The sequence below is a fragment of the Anser brachyrhynchus genome (genome assembly GCF_964034855.1).
Source record: "Anser brachyrhynchus genome assembly, chromosome: 2".
Taxonomy (NCBI): domain Eukaryota; kingdom Metazoa; phylum Chordata; class Aves; order Anseriformes; family Anatidae; genus Anser; species Anser brachyrhynchus.
This window is the reverse complement of record NC_137695.1, coordinates 75812455-75833059: the sequence shown is the minus strand read 5'-3', so window position 1 is coordinate 75833059 and position 20605 is coordinate 75812455. Positions and strand designations below refer to the sequence as shown.

General features: G+C 39.7%; 1 long non-coding RNA gene across 1 annotated transcript; it reads left to right on the top strand.

The window, feature by feature from the left end:
* The first annotated feature begins 1 nt into the window (after position 1).
* Positions 2-10356, top strand: LOC308189769. The gene is made up of 4 exons (XR_013946598.1): positions 2-76; positions 2793-3093; positions 3284-3375; positions 4250-10356. It is a non-coding gene; the product is annotated as an uncharacterized lncRNA (long non-coding RNA).
* The last annotated feature ends 10249 nt before the right edge of the window (positions 10357-20605 follow it).

The following is a 20605-nucleotide window of genomic DNA, read 5'->3' as shown; positions in this document are numbered from 1 at the left end:
AGACTCCGAGAAATTCAGAGCGCATGCTCAGTGAGGGGTGGTCGCACCTTGGAGGCGGGTAGCTTTTGGGATGGAGGTGTGTTTTGGTATTATAATGATATTATAATGAGCAAAAGTACACTAGAGTACAGCATTTGTCAAAACATGACAGGTCATTGGCTCAGGGTAGCAAAAAGTGCGGCTTATCGGTCTCGGTGTGCACAAGAATAATCGAGTCCCCGCCTGGTCACAGAGCCTAGCCATGACGTCTCCACTCCACTCTACGCTCCGTACTGTTCCTTAGAGCCAGCACAACAGGTTCCCCCAGTGCGATAGCATCTAAGTTTGGAAGCCTAGGGAACGCTCAGGTAATGCAGCTACGCCCTACCCTGAAAGCCTCTTCAATGCTGTACATTTTCTTTAAAATGTGAATGGTAGTTTTATTTTCCTAGTTACTTTAGGCAATTGCACCACAAATGGTGGCTGGCATTGTCAGTAGTTATTAAGGAAATCAAAGCTGTCCTCAGTCCATTCCATTTAGTCACCCTTACATTAAATACACAGCCACCAGTATATTGTCAAAGCAATGGTCTGTGAATCCTAATTTTAAATGGTAGAGACCAACAACATTACTTTTGGTCAAGTAGCTGTGACGTGGTCCACCCCCAGCCCCCTGAGAGCAATTCATCCTGGAACCAATGAAAAGAGAATTAGGGCATGTCAGAGCCAGTCTACATGGTGCAGATCCACCTTGTATTTTTGCACCCACATTCCAAACATTATAGTCACCCAGAACTTCATCATTCTCTTCTCCCTAAAGCCATGACGAGAAATAGAAGGAAACATTCAGTCTCAGCTCCCAGAATGAAGAGATGTAATTGGAAAGGGAAAGTAAGTACACAAGGCACTGTCAGACAGAAAGATATCTCTGAATTGCAAAGGAAAGGAAATTTGAGACAAAAAAAAGACCATATACCTGAGATGTACTGGAAGCTGAATGTTTCTAAAGCCATATAGTTTTGATTGAGGTAAATATAGCTGTCTCATTTCAAGCAAATGAAATCTGGTCATCTAATATTTGAGTAAGGACTCCTGTTTAAGGATCCAAACTTCCTTAAAAGTCCCTATAATTTAAAATTGGAGTCCCGAGTCAAAGAAACACAGAACATAAATATTTAGATACACCTTTTCTATATTAAAAGTAATAAAATTTATATAAGTTTTCATCAAAAAGGAACAGAGAGCTAGGTCAAAACATGCCATGGCCTCTGGGAAAGCTGAACATGCTCAGAGATGCACTAAAAGTGTTAGCATAGGCTAAAAAGTTACAGGAAACAGTCCCTGCATAGAGATGTTAACGGTATTATAATGATCCTGAATGATTTTTTACCTTAATACTGTTCACTCAAATAAATAACAAACTCATGGGCATGCTTCTAGAAACAGATGAATCTTGATCACAGAGTGGATCAGTACTTGCACATGTCAAAATTTGAGGCTACAGATACACCTAGAAGCCTAGATCTTCGTTGCACACTGTTTTTAAAGGCACACTTGTTTGCATAGGCAGTACAGGCAGGAAGCAGCATACCCAGGACTATCTTGTTCCAACCCCCTGCAATGGGCAGGGACACCTCGTATGAAACCAGGTTGCCCAAAGGCCCATCAAACCTGGCCTCGAACACTTCCAGGGATGGGGCATCCACAGCTTCTCCGGGCAACCTGTGCCAGTGCCTTACCACCCTCATAGTAAAGAATTTCTTCCTAATGTCTAATCTAAATCTACCCTCCTTAAGTTTAAAATTGTTACCCTTGTCTTGTCCTTATACCCCCTGACACAGAGTCCCTCCCCAGCTTTTCTGTAGGCCCCCTTTAGATACTGGAAGGCCGCTCTAACGTCTCCCCAGAGCTTTCTCTTCTCCAGGCTGAACAACCCCAACTCCCTCAGCCTGTCTTCATCAGAGAGGTTCTCCAGCCCTCTGATCATCTTTGTGGCCCTCCTCTGAACTCGCTGCAAAAGGTCCATGTCCTTCCTGGGCTGGGGGCCCCAGAGCTGAATGCAGTGCTCCAGGTGGGGTTTCACAAGAGCAGAGTAGAAGGGAAGAATCACCTCCCTCCCCCTGCTGGCCATGTTTCTTTTGGTGCAGCCCTGGATACAGTTGGCTTTCTGGGCTGCAAGTGCACATTGCCAGCTCATATTCAGCTTCTCATCAACCAGCACCTCCAGGTCCTTCTCCTCAGGGCTGCTCTCAATACATTCTCTACCCAGCCTGTATTTGTGCTTGGGATTGCCCTGACCCGGGTGCAGGACCTTGCACTTGGCCTTGTTGAACCTCATCAAGTTCACACAGGCCCACCTCTCAAGCTTGTCCAGATCTCTCTGGATGGCATCTCTTCCCTCCAGCATTCACCACTACCCTTCTAAGTGTCACCATCCATCCAGTTCCTTACCTACTGAGTGGTCCATCCATCAAATCCATGTATCTCCAATTTAGAGACAAGCATATCACATAGGAGTGTCAAATCCTTTGCCCAAGTTCAGGTAGATGATGTCAGTTGCTCTTCCCCTATCCACCAGTGCTGTAACCCTGTTGTAGAAGTCCACCAGATCTGTGAGGCACAATGTGCCCTTAGTGAAGCCATGCTGGCTGTCACCAGTCACCTCTTTATTTTCTATGTGCCTTAGCATACTTTCGAAGAGGACCTGCTCCAGGACGTTGCTGGGCACCGCGGTGAGACTGGCTGGCCCGTAGTTCCCCAGGTCTTCCTTTTTCCCTGTTTTTAAAATTGGGGTTATGTTTCCCCTCTCCTAGTCAGTGGGAACTTCACCAGACTGCCGGGACTTCTCAGATTTAATGGACAGCGGCTTAGCAACTTCATCCACCAGTTCGCACAGGACCTGCAGACGCAACTCATCCAGTCGCATGGGCTTGTGCACCTTCAGGTTCCTTAGATGGTCTCACCTCTGATCATCTTCTACAGCGGGCAGTTCTTCATTCTCCCAGTCCCTGCCATTGCCTTTAGGGACTTGAGCAGTATGGCTAGAGCTCTTGCTGGTTGGTGAAGACTGAGACAAAGAAGTCTTTGAATACCTCGGTCTTCTCCATATCCCAGGTAATGAGGTCTGCCCTCTCCTTCCAGAGAGGGCCCACAGTGTCCCTACTCTTCCTTTTACCATGGATCTACCTAGAGAGGCCATTTTTGTTGCCCTTGCTGTCCCTGGCCAAATGTAACTCTAATAGGGCTCTACACTTTCCTAACCTGCTCCCTGGCAGCTCAGACAATTTCTCTGTATTCCTTCCAGATTTTCAAAGATGACTTTGAACACGTGCTCAGAGGCAGGTGTACTCTATCATTAGACTGCTGTGTGGATTTGCAGGACAACTGTGGCTCTAGGTGTGTACATGTTTTAATGTGCTGTGCCCTATCGGGTTGGGGTTGTTTTTCCGTCTTTTTGGTAAGCTGATGACTATTTTCTTTTCCTTCCTTCCTTCCTTCCTTCCTTCCTTCCTTCCTTCCTTCCTTCCTTCCTTCCTTCCTTCCTTCCTTCCTTCCTTCCTTTCTTGGAGGGCTTTAAATTCTTGTTTGGCAGTTGCATTGTGAGTTGTTTTTGTCTCATGATACTTACTGCCTGGCTGTCTCAATAAAGCAGTCTGTTTTTTTTTTTTTTTTCCCTATATTTGGCTCTATTGCAGAAAGCAATGGAGGACAATAACATTTGTAGTTCTTGTATTAAAGTTATACTTTCAATAAAGTGATCTTATATTGAATATTTAACTATAGGGGCCTCAACTTGTTTGCACTCTCTGTGAGTAGCTGAGTGTTATTATGTGGCCCAAATGGCTATCCTGATAAAGAAAGTATATCTCTTAATAAGAAGGCAATCTCTTTTTCTAGAGAGCTGTGTAAATTAAGGCTGTTGCTAGAAAATGAATGAAAAGAAGCTATCTATTTATATATATGTTTATAGCTAAAAGTACAGAAGATCTTGATTACATAATCTGGTGAAGTATAGAAGGCAGCTATATTTCTAAATGAAGTTGAATGTCTGTGTTGGGTGTATCTGGTATCCTGAAAGACAAATAAGACCATGGATCTATGAATTTGCTTTTAAGATGTATCGACATAAACTTTTTGTGAAGTATAATATTGCCAGAAATTGTGTGAAATAGTGCTTTGTTTCTACTATCTTTAGTTACCATGTCTAAGAGTTGAAGTCCTTTTGACTGAAACTTGACTATATGACATCTATGAAAACTCATTTTGACAGCTATGAAAACACAATATTACTATGGATAATGAGACTGAAATACTGAACATGCAAGAGATGTCTTATGACCTATATAACCAAATTCATGAAGATTTAGATGAAATGAAGGTAGATTGGAGAAGTACTGTAGTAGGTGAGTTGTTTTCTTTCACTACTCTTCTCAGCAGTATTTCTAATTAACTGATGTTCTCAGACCTGTATCGAATCTGACAAAAAGTATGTTAAGAGTTGGGCTTGATTATCCTTGTGGGTCCTTTCCAACTCGGGATATTCTATGATTAGCCTTTCTTAGGAAAAGGATGATGGCTATTACACATGGGTCATACTGACCAGCATATTTATCTTTTTTTTTTTTTTTTAAAGGTGATTAGATGCCTAAAAGCTAGCTTTATTGATATATCTGAGTATATACATTGAAATAAGATTTTTCGATGCTTTTTAGCACTTACAGAGGCTTTCATTGTATGTATAAGTGCTAAAATCTTTTCTTGTCTCTTCTTGTATAATGAGGAGATAACTTTGGTCAAGGAAGAAAATAAAGCGAGGCCTGAACAGTGGGATAGCTGATATGTAGCTGTAGCCATTTTCTTTAGTGAATACTTTTGCAATTAAGCCTTAGCTCTGTAGCATAATGTAAGAGCCATGTCTTTGTTTCATATTTGATCGTGTTCTGGAGATGCTCTGTTGTGCTCTGTTCTCATGCTGGTGTGGGCTTCTTGACTTGTGAGGCACTAACTAGCACCAGAGTTTCCTGGAAACCCAATTATATTCAGGTAACATTAGAAACCCTGGAGGATATCTGACACTAGTGCAATCATGTCTGTCCTATGCATAGTAGTGAACACTGAAAGATGATAGAGTTTTAAGTATGTAATGTATGTTGTGTTCATACTTTCAGCGTATGGTTGCTTGTGTGAGTTGATGTTAATCCGTGTATGCTGGAACTATTCTATTTACAGGGGTTTTGTATGAACACTTTTGCCCGTGATTTATATTATCTGTAACTGTAGTTTTCTTCCATTACACTTCCTAAAGAAAAAGCTTAATTGCTCACTTTCTTCCTACACTTCAAGATGCTCATGCTTTGTGCTTTTTTCTCATTAAGGCAGAAAAGGCATTAAGATGCAATAGTAGTTGTCTGGGGCAGAGGAAGGGCACGGAGGAAAATGCTGAGCCAGGAAGAATCCTTGCACTGCCAGTCATCAGTGGTGTAGCTTTTCTTTTTAAAGAAATAAACACTGTGTAGGCTGTTTGAAGTCTTACAACTGTTATGCTTCTATATGGAGGAAAAGGATTTTGGTCTTCCAGTTGACTTGAGTGATTTCTACTGAAGAGTGTTACTCTTCTATAACACCACCTAAAGACTTCTTTGTAGCATGACAAGATTATTTTTTTAATGCTGTCAGCTTTTCTTTTTTGAACTGATGGCATTTTACTGCTTCACAGGGCCATGATGAAAAATATTTTGTATGTAATGCCTTATGTGCTCTTTAAACTGACTAGCATGCTCATTAAAATAAGCTATCGAAAATCTTTCTGCTTGTTAGTCAAGTTTCACTTTTGCATATTTATTTAGCACTTGCAGTAGCTTAACAAGTTGATAATATTGGTCAGCTTACTGTTTTCTGGGGCAGGCAACTGGTCATGTTAATGTCATGATGTTTCTTCACATTTAAGTGGCTGTCTGATATCATCAAGGAGGACTTTGCAGTGACTGTGCTGGCTGGTTGTTTCTGTATATAAGCAAGAACATTAATAAGTGTAGTAACTAGACACTTAGAAAACATTTGTCACTGAAAATTCATTTTGGAAGTGAACCCAAGTATTTTGTTGTAAGCATGGCCAGATTGAACAGCTTTAAGCATTATTTTTTTTGAAATACAGCCTTTATGATATTTTAGCAACTCCAAAATTATTACTGTCAAATCTGGAACACAGTCTGGACTAACTGGATTGCATTCCCTCTTGGTAGGTAAACACAAGGTTTGTTTTCTGAAAGCGTTGAAGCGGCTGCATTATGTGCTTCCTTCAGTTTTTTTTTTTTTTTTTTTTTTTTCTATGCTCTGGGACTATTCAGAGTATAATTGGCTCTTGGGAAGACAGGCTTACAAAATAGCAGCCTACAAACTAAAGGCAAGGTCTTGAAACTTTGTTTTTAGCATTTGGCACTCTACAGCTGCTAGGACTTGGACTACAGTGTATTAGCATTTGGCATCCTATAACTGAAGTTCCACTCTTACCTCACTCATGACTGCTTACTGAAGGTGATTAGACATGCCATAGAATCTGACTGAAGTAATACACTGCAAGTGGAATTGAGTTAACATCAGTTTCTAGAGTAGTGTCTCTAGTATTTCTGAGTTAGTCTTAAATACATAGTCTTAAATCGTGAACATCCTTTAGATGCTGTTGTGTGAAACAGCTGTTGCAGAAGCTCTAATAAACCTTTTGTGTGGTAAATGCTAGAAAAGCTGAGATACTGTATTTCTTCTGAAAAATTTTGACTTACCTGTTAAAATTCCTTATGCAGACACTCTTTCAAGACAAGCTTTCATATGCTTTTTTAAGTAAATGCCAGTTTGTGTAAAGTGTTGTGATACTACTGGTTCTATTACTTTGCAGACTAATTATTAAGCTACAGAAATTGGATATTTTTTAGTGTGAACTCTGAAAACATGCCTTGATAGTAACACTGAGCCTTTCACAAAATGTTGGCTTTAGCAATTTTATCAGTGACTTTGGCTGCCTTCATCACTACTTTAATTTGGTCTGGGTCAGAATCTTCTTTTCCTTCTAAAATACTGCATTAGTTTTTTTTTCTTGAGGTTTTTATCTATTTAAAATGGTTCTTGAAAGGGAAAAAATCACTCAAGGCAGTTGTATCAACACAAAATAGCAAGAAAAGGACCTCTAAGTTATTCCTTTATAAAAGTCCATATGGCTATTGGGATGTATTCAAAGATGATGTAATTTCTAAAAAGTGGTGTATGTGCTATCCTGTGGAAATTTTTTCTTGCTTAACTTTGACAATGCTTTAGAGCTGGGTTACATGCAAGAGCATGACTGTTCTCACACAGTTGTTAATAAACGACATGCTTTTTATTCAGGGGGAAGGAGGGGAAATAACTTCTTATTCCACACCCCCCCCCCAAAAAAAAAAAAAATGCTGCACATAGCAGTCTTAGCAGTACTACAGGGCGTATCTGCAGCACTGTAACATTTAACCGAAGCTGAAGTAGTGTTTCCCAGGGCCCCTGTGGCAGTATCTTTCTTTCATTTTTCTCATGTTGTTTTTCCTGGCCTGCTGGTCTCATTCTCTGCACCTGCAAGCCTTGATAGTACTTCTGTGGCAGCTTCATAAGGCAATTGGCTGCCACTGGCATGACAATTGCCTCTTTCTCACCTCTAGTCCTTTCTTGTTTTGTAGTTTTGCTTTTGTACTTCAGGAAGCTAAACCTTGTGTGCAATAAAATAGGTATTACACAATGATTGCTTATTGAAAGGACTATTTAAGTCCCTGTATGCACAGGTTAATATGTGTACTTGCACCTGAACAGCATGCTCCCATCAGGGCTGATGGCGTCACTAAACAGGATCAACTAATAGAAATTTTGCACAGTTCCTAATAAAAAAAATATAAAAAATACACACAAAAATATATATTTACTTGGTTAAAATTTATGGGGATTTCTTTGGGAGGGTGACAGTGTGGGGGGATGGGGATGTAGCTGTTTCTTGTCTGAGCTTGCAATTTTCCACATGCATTTTTAAGTCAGATGCCTGAATTTGTCATAGAGTCTACTTCTCACTTTCTACTTGAAATACAAGTATGATGTTCAATCTGCTAGACTTAATCCGTCTCAAAGTGCACGCAGGGGTTTAACAACTAAGGTCTCTCTCTGCCACTGTGTACAAATGTTCTGAATATTTAATGGATGAGCAAAATTTTCTGTTCCAGGAAGGGGATGGGAGGGAAAAATTCACAAATGAAGTCTTTTATTGATACAGTAAGCCAACCAACTACTAGGATTGTTTGACTTGAAGATAAATGGAGGGGAGATGGAAGAAGGAAAAATTGATGTTGCTCTGCTTTCTGCAGGCCAACTCTCACAGGTTCTCAAGTGACTTTTTATTGAATTGACACTGCTACACTACTGTGCTGTTGCAATGAGACACCAAAAGTCATGTCCCCGCTGAATGCAGGGCTTGTTATTGCACAGATGCGGAGGAAACATTGTCTTGGCTGTGGTGCCTTACTTATCCTGCACAGCAGCTGCCTGAAATTCATGTTGTGGATCTCATGAGTGTGCTACAGGCTGCCTGTGGAGTTAGGCCATCTCATCAAGTGAAAGTCATGCTTCAAGTGACTGGATGAAACACTGTAGTCCAATCATTGTTACAACTGAAGTGGAATATGATAAAGTATAACATAATCAGGTTTGAGACCTTGTCAACAAATAAATGTCAGTAAGTACTACTCTACTTCCTTAAAACATTACCGAAGTAAAAAACATCTTGGAAAAATTCAATACTAATCTAGTGATACTGCATGCTTATTAGTAACAGAAACTTCAGCATAAATTCCTGTTACTTAGAACAAGACTTTTTTTTTTCCACTGAAGTTCATAATGATGTATCTAACAAATGACTCCTTTTCAATTGCACTTATTACTTACACAACCTGTGTCGTCATCACTGGTAGAGTCTTGACATTTTTCAAAGCTAGGCCTCTGGTCAAAATCAGTGATTACTGGCCTATATATGGAAGACTTCAAGCACTAGGTTGCTGTATTAAAAGGCTTGTCTTCACACACACAGGCACAGTGTCAGCCAGGATAACCCCACTGGAGAAAAGGAGCCCACACCTGAATCCTCCAAGGACTGCCACAGGAGGGCTGTAAGCTACCTGGTGTGAGGGGTGAAATTCATCAAGATTAGTCAGTGGACTGGTTGTCCCCATCACCTTTCAGAGTGCGGGCTTCCGTTGTAGAGAAGTATGGGACTTACAATGGCCTGTGGAGATTTTGGGTTGCACAGAGCTTATATATGGAATACAGGACTCTTTACAGTCCTATAGGCCTCTTATTCCTCTATGTGCTGACCAGACAAGCAATGTGTCATGTATTCTTAAATTTATTTCAACTGTTTCCCTGTGTGAAGGGACCCAGCATATGTTTCTGTCTGCAGGTCTGAATGCCAGCAACTGGAGTGAGTGAGAGTGTGTGCACCTGTGATTGCTCCTGAGCATTGTGCTGAGTGAGGCTGGGGGATCTGGGTGTCAATTGTCCAAATGGCTGCAAGACTGAGCTGGAAGTGTGTGTCCCTGAGACCTCTGTATGAGTTGCCTGCCAGAGGGACCAAGAGATGTGGGCCAACTGCTGAAGAGGTAGTAAGGCCTGGGCATGGATGTACCTTTGCACCCCTGCATGGGACAAAAGGAGATGAAAAATCCCCTCAGGGGAGGTAGTCAGCATCCCAGGCCAGCTACTGGAGAAGTCCACAGTGTGTGTTGGTGCATGTATATGGGACAGGCTCTGTTCCAGCAGCTGGAGGGGTGCTAGGACATCAGGGGCCTGAGTGTCTGGGCACCAGAGGGCAGGGTCCTGGGATTCAGAGACAGCTGCTGGATTGACTTCATGTCTACAGATAGCTGCTGGGAGGGGTCGGCACATCTGTGTCCATCCAGTGGTGAACCTTTATCCTGATCCTCTAGAGAAGGGAATAGGATGAGGCCATTGGTGTGGTATGTATTTCTGTGGCCAGCCATGTGTGTATGTTTGTGTGTGTGTGTGTTGTGCATGTGCCTTCACAACTGGTTGGACTGGGGGGCAGGGAGCTGCAGCAGCCTGTCCTCGACTGTGCTGCTGGATTGGGCAACCCCTAACATCAAAGCCAAGTGATTGTTGTACTGCTTGAAGGTCTAGGCCTTTGTCTCGTGTTTAGAAGTGAGGCACAGATGAAGGCAGAAGTGCATCATTGTTTCAGTGGAAGAAAATTTAATGTGAATGCTGAAAGGCTCAAACCTGGAAGATGCATTCAAATTGAACTTGGTGCACAATATGGTTAAGTCCTGTAATTCCAGAGTCAATGTAAACTTTTTAAACTGCTTTCTTTCTATTCTGGCATTATATTTTTGAAAGCATGCAGTCTTCACTTGAGAAATCCAGCAGTTCTCATGTGTTTTGGGCAGCAGCTTTTTCTCTTAAGTGTGATTCTGCAGTGCAGTGGTCTTCTGGAAGCAATAGGGGTGGTAAGGCACGAGTAATAGGACTTAACTAGTATCCAGACAGGGAAAGGTAGTCAAATCCCAACCAAGTCTACAGCTGTTCTGGACTTTCACTAAGGATATGTTTTTTTATAAAACTTAATTTGATTTTTGGGCTTTCTGGCATTGTATTTACGTGCATTTCCTCAGGTTTATTTTAAATGTATGGTTTTCTTACAGTTAATTATGTTCCTTTAACATAGGCATGTTTGTACTATTATTTTTGATTAGTTCACAGCATTCTGTAGAGCACAAAGCTAATTATAATACTTATTATAACTGTATGAAAAAATTAACTATTGTGACCAAAAATGCTGGTGAGTTGTACAAATAAAAATGAAGCAGTAAAAAATCTTTATAAAGGCATCCTAGACATTACCCAATTTCACTGCAGTGTGTCTTCAGAGAAAGGAAGGTTCGGGGGAGTGTATTAGTAGAAAACGTTAACAGAAGAATGAAGCATAGAAGCTTCAATTATTAATTGGGCTCTTCAGCTGAACAAACAGCTGGCAAATCTATTGTTTAGATGCATCTGTAACTTTAGGTTTGAGCTTTAGAAAAAACATTACTCTTTAAAAATGAACACTGGAAAAAAGCCTCCACGATATGTAGCGTCATGTGTGTAATAGCTTAGTATGTAAGGTATCAAGGTTTGTTCCAAAGTACTAGTCCTTTCATGGAAAAAATTCTTAAGCTTTTAAAGCTGTTCAGAAACTAGTGCTACATGTAGAAGTTTGCATCTATATAGAGAAAAAAACCTACAGCAGAGGGAATGAAAACATCAGTGAAACAAATGAGATTAACACTTATTTTGTATGTTTTCCATTAAATAAGGGGATTCGGTAACATTTTTTTCCCACAAGACACATCCAAATAACATATTTCAGTAACACCCAACTACAGGTACATATTAAATATGTAGTGTTTTCCTATTTCTACTGGAGGAAATAGGAAAACACTTTCCTTTTCTACTTTGTAGATTACCTCTACTTACAGAGATTTTACTCCAAACTCTTAGTAAATACTAACCTGATGCTGTGGAGCAAAAAATGTCTGAAGAAAGGAGACCTTATGCTTTAAGCCATAATTTGTTACTCAGGGTTAGATGGAGGTCCTAAAACTAATTCTTCTAATGACTGTTGTGGCATTAAAATATTTTTTCTCTTTCCATCAGTCAGTGAGAAGAAAGGTTTCTTTAAAGGCTATTAACTGAAGTGTTAAAAACAAACAAACAAAAAAAGCCTAAGCAAACATGGATGTGAATCTTTTTTTCTTTTTTAAGCTGGGTCATAAAGCACTGAAGTCTAGGAACAGTCATTTCCTAGCTCAACTTTCAGATGGCTTTTTTTCCAGAACTTCTCACCTATATAGTTACTCCAAAAAGGACAGTGACTTTCTTATTCAGCCTACCGTCACTTTTTTTAGGACTAATCGATATGTATCTTATACAGCTATGAGGGGACACGTCTTTGCTAGGTAGGATGAAATATGAATTTCCAAGGTATTTATAGATTCTTCCTGCGCTGCAGATGGAAAAATAAGAACAAATCTGAAATTCTCTTTATGCAGTAGAGCAGGTCTAAAATCCTGGCCTCTGCCCCTCATTGCTTAATCTTTTCATGAATAACCTTACCAAACCTGCCAGAGTTCTGAAACGTGACTTAGATAAAGGATTTAGTCATCTGAGTGATTCCAAACTCTGCTGGCATCTGGGTTTGGTGGTGTTTGTGCTTTGAGGTGTGTGGCTTTGGCTGCGCCTTGGAAAGTTGTGCTTTATGATGGTAAATTAAATGTGTCAAAGATTACATCATGAACACAACCATACTCTGTCAGCTGGCCTTTGTGCCAGAATCTTAGCCTTTAAATATAAAATTGCTCTGTCAAAATTACCTTTCTGGACCTTGCCAACTCCTGAATCAGGCCCAAGAGCTGTTTGGAAGAGTAATAGTTGTTCTAGGCCAGTTTAGGCCAAAAATATGCCAGACAGGGCTGTTTGAACAATTAGAAGGACAAGTAATTGAATTCCAGTGCTGTGGAACATTTCCTAGCACTTTTTAATTAAATAGTATAGAGCTAGCCAATTTAATAACAAAACAAAAATACTTCCTAGCTTAACACTGTATTTCAACTTGTCAGTTAACTTAAAAATTGGCACTCAGGGCCACTCAAACTTTTTTTTTTTTAAAAAAGGAAAGTGTAATGAACTTAAGCTGCAGAAAGCATAATTAATTGGCACAGCCTTGAACAGGTCAGCAAGTCTTTTCTGTTTCAGATTAACTAATGATTTTATAAAATAGCACACTTCCTTATTTGTTTTAAGTTAACATTCTCTTTTACTGCCTTGATTGCTGGATAAGAAAAACAGACTTCAGAACTGGAAAAATAAATAAAAAATAAAGCAGCCATAGGCTTGAGATTAATTGATAGAGATGGTGTGTCAGATACAAGTTATTTCTATTCTTTTGTACAGAATACAGGTCTTTTGAGCATCTTTGTAGTTCCTGCTCCTACCAATCAAAACTTCTGGTTTTCAACTGCCTACATGCACATCCTTTGTAAATAGGTGATCAAATATGGTTTCCCTACTTCTCTACTAATATCAAGCTTGAATTCATGTTCTGTTTTTAATGTTCATCATTGTTTCTTGATGCATCAATTAATGTAAAAATTGTATAGCGAATAGTGTAGAATGAGTTGTAGTAAATAACTTCACTGTTCTATGAGATTATAGTCAAGGAGACCTGTGTGTAACTGATACTAACTTCTGGGAAACCCAGAAAATATTCCGATTGTGGAACTTCACTGCCATCACAAATTTGCAACACAGAAGCTTGTTTTCTCATCTGCATATTATATAGGCAATCATATTTCTCTTTTAAAGGGGATAATGTGAAAATATTTTGTTGCAGTTTTCGGAACGCTCAGTAAACTCATTTAAATTGATATTAAGGTATATAAGCAAGAAAGAATGGTCTGAAAACAATTTTGGCTGATAAGTATGTGATTTTTTTCATTTAGCTCTCCAGGTATCGTTAACTAAGAGAGCACGGTATTTTGAGGGAGGATAGGCTTACAATGTAAGGAGAATTTTAGCTACCAATATTGTTTTTAGTGAAGGTTTTCTGAAGTGATAAAGAACTGTGTTGGGAGAGCTATTAAAAACAAACAAACAAACAAAAGGCAGGAGAGAAATACTTGGGTATGGTTTTATGAATGACTTAAATATGCTGTTATAAGAAGTGGTTAATTGCATCTCTCGTGATAGCACCAGCACCCCCTGATCAGATTGAAAGCCAGCCATATAAAATAACAAAAGAAGTCTTGGTCTGTTTCTCTTGACCAATAGCATCTGTACAAGGGGTAGTATTATAAACCCCCTTTGTACAAGCAAGGATATTAGAAAAATGAGGCCACCAGTGAACTCGAGGGGAAAGGTGGGGCCTCTGTGTCTGACAGAGGTCTTAACTGGTTTGTGAAACTACTTTTTTGACATAGCTTTGAAAAATATGGAATCTGCCAAAAACAGGCTGTTGCTGCAGATCTGTTTTCATAAAGCAAAGAAAACAACCACCAAAACCCTCAGGCATTTTGGGGTGGGCGGGTGGGGAATTGCTATTTTGCATGTACAGATCCATCTGTACATCTGCAATAACTCTCTGTAATACTCATGTATGCACTTGTCATGTATCAGCACTTTCTGGTGCTGTTAAAATCTATTTAAAATTACCCTGGGTATCTTGACCCAAGATTTCTTGGCTTCTGTATGCAAAGTGTGCACAGGCAATGTGTAGAAATAGCCAAACTATAGCTGATCACCTCCCCGGAGGCTGATAGAAAGGTGAGGGAGGGGAGAGCATTCACAGATAACAAGCAGATCTGCCTGACACTAGGGATCTATAGCTTACTACTACATGAAATCTACATCAGGAACTGTCTGGACAGAGCATTCAATGAGATATTGCTCCAGACCCTTTCTGTGAATAACTTTTTTAACCAGTCCCCTCAAAGGAATTTTAGTGCTAGCATTAACATCCTATGGAAAGGTATAGAAACTGCCAATAGATGGTACTTCAGGATTTCTGCATTTAAAGTAGCTTACATACAACTGCTACAACTGCAGGAGATAGATATCTGCTTATCTTACAAGCAGTTTTTTTGTTTGTTTGTTTGTTTGTTTTTTATTCAGCAGAATGTGACTGTCATTAGGGTGCTTCAAATTCAAAAAGTATGAAAGGGACGACAGGAAATAGTAGTTTGCAGAATTGTATTGAAACTCTCAAATTCATTCAGTACTAAAATATAAAGTTGTTGCATATCGGCAAGTGTTATTGCGGTTTATTATTGTATATCACGTTTAAAACATGTTGGCAGTTCCCTAGTCAGACTTGTCAGCAAGAAATTAAACACTTTGTGTGAGGCCTTCATTTTATCAGAGTATAACATAATGATTTAAGCAGTAGTGACATTCAGCATCACTGATCTTAAGATCGCTTTAATAATTCTCTTTATGTCAGGCTAGGAAATCTGTTAACTTTTAATGCATTGTCTTGCAGGTCCTTCCTGGGGATCTGACGTTTTGTGCAAAGTAATTCATTAGAACTGCCCTTTTTTCTACACTTCTAGATATAATAGGTATAAACTATAAATCATATTTTTAATGACAGAGGTTGGTTAAAGGAGAATTGTCTTTAAGACTCGGATCATTAGTGTCTTATTAGCATATTGTTTTTGCAGTTATTGCTATTTCATATTCCAGCAGCTGGTGGATGGGAATAAATAGACTGAAAACCCAACAGAATAAAAGATGCTCAAATGATATAATCCTGTGTAAGAGGAATGAAGGATCACATCTTGAATTATAATGAGAACTCTTTCAGTGTATGAGTGTGACTTAATGGAAATGTGATATTTGATAAACCAAACTGTCTTTGTGATTTGTAATGGCTAGCTTTAGGGTGACTCAGCCTTATCCTCTGTATAGAAAGGTGTGATGCTTTTTTTGCCCTAGGGATGCATCATCTAATTGTGCCTATGTGGAATAAATCATAGGTTATATAGACTATTTTCTTGTCAATTGGAAATAATTGAGAAGTCTTTCACACTTACTTTTTGAGTAGTGAAATGTAGTTTGGGCATTACTTCAATAAGCTACAAATTTGTAGGTGCCAACTTGTTTCTTTTACAGTCTGGGGCTATTTCAAGGAATGAAGAACAGTCTTCTGTATACATAGCCTTCTGTGTACAGCCAGCCTGTTAAAATGCATCAGCTCTCCTTTGGCCTCTTGCTCTGGACAATGCAAACGTGGGACATAAGGGTGAGTGGGGGAGCTGGAGGTGCTTTCATACAGGCTGGTGCTTGCCTGAAGCCAAACAACACAACACTTGATCCCGATTTAAGAGCCTTATCTGCTTGGCTTGCTGTGTGCTGTGCTGCCACACCTGCAGCAGTTGCTAGTTCTGCTGAGAGCAGAGGTCCTGTGCTCTTTTCTTGGGGATGGTACACAGAGAATGAGTCTCCCCAGTTGCAACAACGCATGGGGCGAGAAGTGTCTCATTGCTGAAGGCCCTGGTAGTAAAAATTTTTCTTGCATCTCAGTCTTGTCATTTTTTCCCTCTGTAGTAAGAAATGATCTTGCGGGAAATTGTTCTTTGGGTCTAAAGAACAGGGACATATACGGGTAGGGGTGAAGGAAGTGTAAGAGAAGAACAGGTTTCTCAGAATGTCTTGACCTTTCCCTCATGTTAAATAACTGCAAGTGCTACAAGTGGTGCTACAAGCATGGCAAGTAGTGTCACCCCACAGCTGATAAACATATCAATAATAAAGACACCTACAGTTGAAGGAATATGTGTTCTTAAAGAATGGAGATTATTCACAGTATTCATAAAATGTACAAAAATGATTCAAAGTCATGCTGGTTTCTCTTTCCTTTTTCATGTGTTTTCCCATGACAGATGCATATAGCTCTTGAATTTCCCCTTGCAGCAGGGAAGCTGTGTACTTTTAGTTCCTGTAACACGTCACTGCAATATTAGGAGAGCCAATTGCATTTTTCAATGTAATTAGTCCTATATTCTACACAGCCCAGTGGGAGTAAAATTCCTATTAGTATTAGTGAATGTCTCTAACTTGAGGGGGGATGTGGAGGATTTAAAAAACACAAACAATGAACTACATCCCCTACCAGGGGCTCGAGAGTGTACAGGCAGACTGCCTTTGAGAAGCCTTCACTACTTATTAGTTACCAGCCCATACATTTAATTGCCAACTCAACAGCAGGAGGAGGGGGCTGCAAAGCCAAAAATTGGCTTTTTCAAGCAGTATGCCTTGCTATAACAGCTGGTCGCTGTCTGCTTTGATATGGATGAAGGAGACAGTCTACAGCCCTAACAGCTTTGTAGCATAGTTGCATCATTTTCATTGTTTAAAACAATCATCAGGTTTGTCATGGTTTCATCTGGGATAGAGTTAATTTTCTTCCTAGTAGCTGGTATGGTGCTGTGTTTTGGATTTAGGCTGAGAATAATGCTGATAACATGCCAATGTTTTAGTTGTTGCAGAGCAGAGCTCACACAGAACCAAGACCTTTTCAGCTCCTTGCTCTGCCCTGCCAGGAGGAGACTGGGGGTGCACCAGGAGCTGGGAGGGGACACGGTCAGGACAGCTGGCCCACGCTGGCCAAAGGGGTGTCCCATACCCTATAGGCTCATGATGAACAATAAAACTGTGAGAGTTGGCTGGGGCTGGGGGGCTGCTGCCCAGGGTTTGGCTGGGTGTTGGTCAGTAGGTGGTGAGAAATTGCATTGTGCATCACCTACTTTGTATTTTCTTGTATTATTACTATTATTTTCCCTTCCTTTTCTGACCTGTTAAGCTGTCTTTATCTCAGCCCACAAGTTTTTACCCTTTTTTTTTTTTTTTATTTTTCCAATTCTCTCCCCTATCCCCCCAATCCTACTTGGGGTAGTGGCGAGTGAATGAATGGTGCTTGGCTGCCTGTTGGGTTAAACCACAACAAGGGTTGAAGATTTGTCATGTATGTCAGTCTGACTACTGTTCAGACCACCCCTGTGGAACAGAAGTCACCTGTGTACAAGTGGTATGAAATGTAAAGCTGAGAAGCCAGCAGAAATAGAATTGGCTCAGTACTACTGAAGTTACATAGCACAGAATCATGTCCTTAGCCAGACTTGCTTCTCTGGTAATGTCTGTCAGGGGTCAGCTTAGCTCTTAAATGGTTGGAAAATTTCCTGAGGACATCATAAAGTTTGCACGTAAATGCGTATGTTCTGTTGGGTCTTGTACACGTGCAATCTATCTCCGTAAAATTCTATATTTTAAGTAATCTGAAAGCTATATCTGCGTATGAGGTTATGATATTTATATTGCCATTCCATGTGAGTAATAGCAGTACTGAGCATTATTCTTCTATGTTATTTGTATGTTCAGTGGTAGGTAGGTCATATGTGAAAGCAGGAAGACCCCTAGCAAATAGAGCTCCCACAACCTGTAATTCTCTAGTAGTTTTTTCTTTGGTCTTCTTGCATCTTCCATTTCTTTTATTTACTGTGAATAACAGGTTTTGGTAATTAAGTCAGGAATGCAGTCTTTAAATTGAATAATGTTTAGGAGGCATTTATAAATAGCTTAATGTAAAATTAATCTTTTTACGGTAGGTTTTCAGTGGCATACAGTGAAAACATAGCTGAACTTCCTGTGCAAGTAGTCCATCTGGAAGTTATAACTGCTGAGCCAAGAGAATAAAAATTCCAGGTGTGTACTTCCCAGACACTCAAATTCCTGACTTGTTCAGTGCGTGTTCAGATCATGTTGAATGCTTAACCAAAATCATGGTGTTACATTGATGTTCTGGACTGTTTCTGGACTTGAACATTTTCTGTTATTCTTACTGAATTATGCTTTGAAGTAAACTAATCTTGTTTCTATCAAGTCTTGCATGCTTTTCCTGTCCACATAAAGCTGCTGTACAACAACAAGAAGAAACAGTCAACGTCAAAGCATTTGGTGGCACCAGTCTGATGAGGTGACACAAATAGATCTAGACAGGTTGAACAAATTAATAGAAAATAAAACATGCTTGCTGGCACTTGGGTCAAGCACTCAGGGCTCTGGGATACAAAGGCAATCATACATTTGATTTAAAATCATCATGGGAAGATGTGCAGTCATCTCTGTCTACTGGGATCAACTTGTAAAAGTTCTGAAATGGTTACAAAGCTGCTATTGTTTTTCTTCAGGTAGCTAAATTTGTGTATAATAAACACCATGTCTTTAAATGCTGGGAAGCTGTACTGTTGGCCAATTTTATGGGGCAGTTTCTGCCCCTCTAAACTGAACATAGATACAAATTTACCACAAAAAAAAAAAAAAAAAAAAAAAAAGGTAGTAGGAGAAACTGGAAGGAGTGAATTACCAACTTGAGTAAACTACTAAACCACCTCAATACTTTGTCAGCTTTTCCTGGTATGATGTCCTGTCCTGTTGCATGTGCATTTTGCACATCCCTCCCCCTACTCCCATTCATAGTGTATGGTTGAATTTCACTCTAGAATTGATGCTGGTTCTTCATGTTTTGTTTAAATGTAACCTTTGCAAGAAGGTACTGTTTCTAAATTGAAATTGCCTGATACTGACCTGTCTTTTAGATCTTCCTTTGGTAACTGTCTTATTTCATAGTAGGTAATGTAACTGAAACTCATGGGGAATTGAGGAAAATCAGACCTGTTCAAGAGATCTTTTGCAAAACATACCAAAGAGTCACTTATCTAGATATAATTTCTCAAGCAGATCTGACTGTTTCTGGCATCACAAAAGGGAGAAAGGAAAAAAGTCAAGGGTCAAGGCTATTAATTGGAACAAAAACAAACAACGAGGAAGAGTTATGCCGTTACACTTCAGCCACTTCAGCATTTTTTTTTTTTTCAGTGAGTGGTCTCCCTATCTAGCCATTCTTCTGCATATAAAATTTCTTCGTTCAAGTTGAATTTCTTGAAGGCCTTTGTAACAAGCTGTTCTTGTTTGAAAAATTAAGTGATGATATGGAAGGTATGTATCTGCCATCCATTTGGTCTTCCAAAGTATCTGCAAGGAACTTTTCTTGTACATGCTGGAAGAGGTGTTTGGTGAAGGTAGCTAAATTATGCCATGCTTCTGTTAACTAACTTCCTTGGTAATGTGAAGATCGATATGGTGCAGGTCAGCATCTTCCTACTTTTATTTCCTTGGGTGCTTGTCATAAGATCTTTGATTTTACATAGCTGGTCCAGCCTGTGATCTATGCCTTGTTGTACCTCACTGCTGGGGGAGTCCATGTTATAAAACTGTCACCTTGCTTTCTAGGACCTCAGGAATCCTAGAGAAGTCTTTTCCAGGCATTGTGAAATTTCTGTATCAGAGGACTAAACAGCTATTTAAGACAGAAATGATGCTTTCATGAAGCACGGCCACACTCAGCCAATGTGGACACAAGCAGGTCTGAGAGGTTATAGGGTGTTAATGTATTTGACTTTGGAAAAGAAGAGTGTTCAGATGCTCTTCTCACTAGTGAAGGTGATGCCTTTTATACCTCTTGCCGTTTCAGTCACTAAGGCAAAGAAACCCACAAAGATCATAGAATGGCCTGGGTTGAAAAGGACCTTAAAGATCATCTAGTTTCAACCCCCCTGCTCTGGGCAGCGTTGCCAAAAGAAAGAAATGTTCTGAATATTGCTTGCCTCATTTTGATACTGGAGCTTTAAGTCACAGAAGTTTAAGATCTTTCTTGAAAATAAGTTGTTACTGGTATCAATCAGAAAAGACTCCTTCAGTCATTTAAGTTAAAAATTGACTGTGTGGTGTAACATTCTGAATATGCTAACTCAAATTCCTTTGAACATAGGTGTGTCTAACACACGATATAACTTATCGTGCATTTGAACTTCTAGTTGTGTTGCCAAAAAGAAGAAACAAGACACATCCTTTGTAAGATGGACATTTGTGTGATCAAATATCTTTAAATGCAGAACACATACAAACAGATTAAAAAAAAATAAAAATCAAGATAGCAAAATAGGATAAGTATAAAAATTTT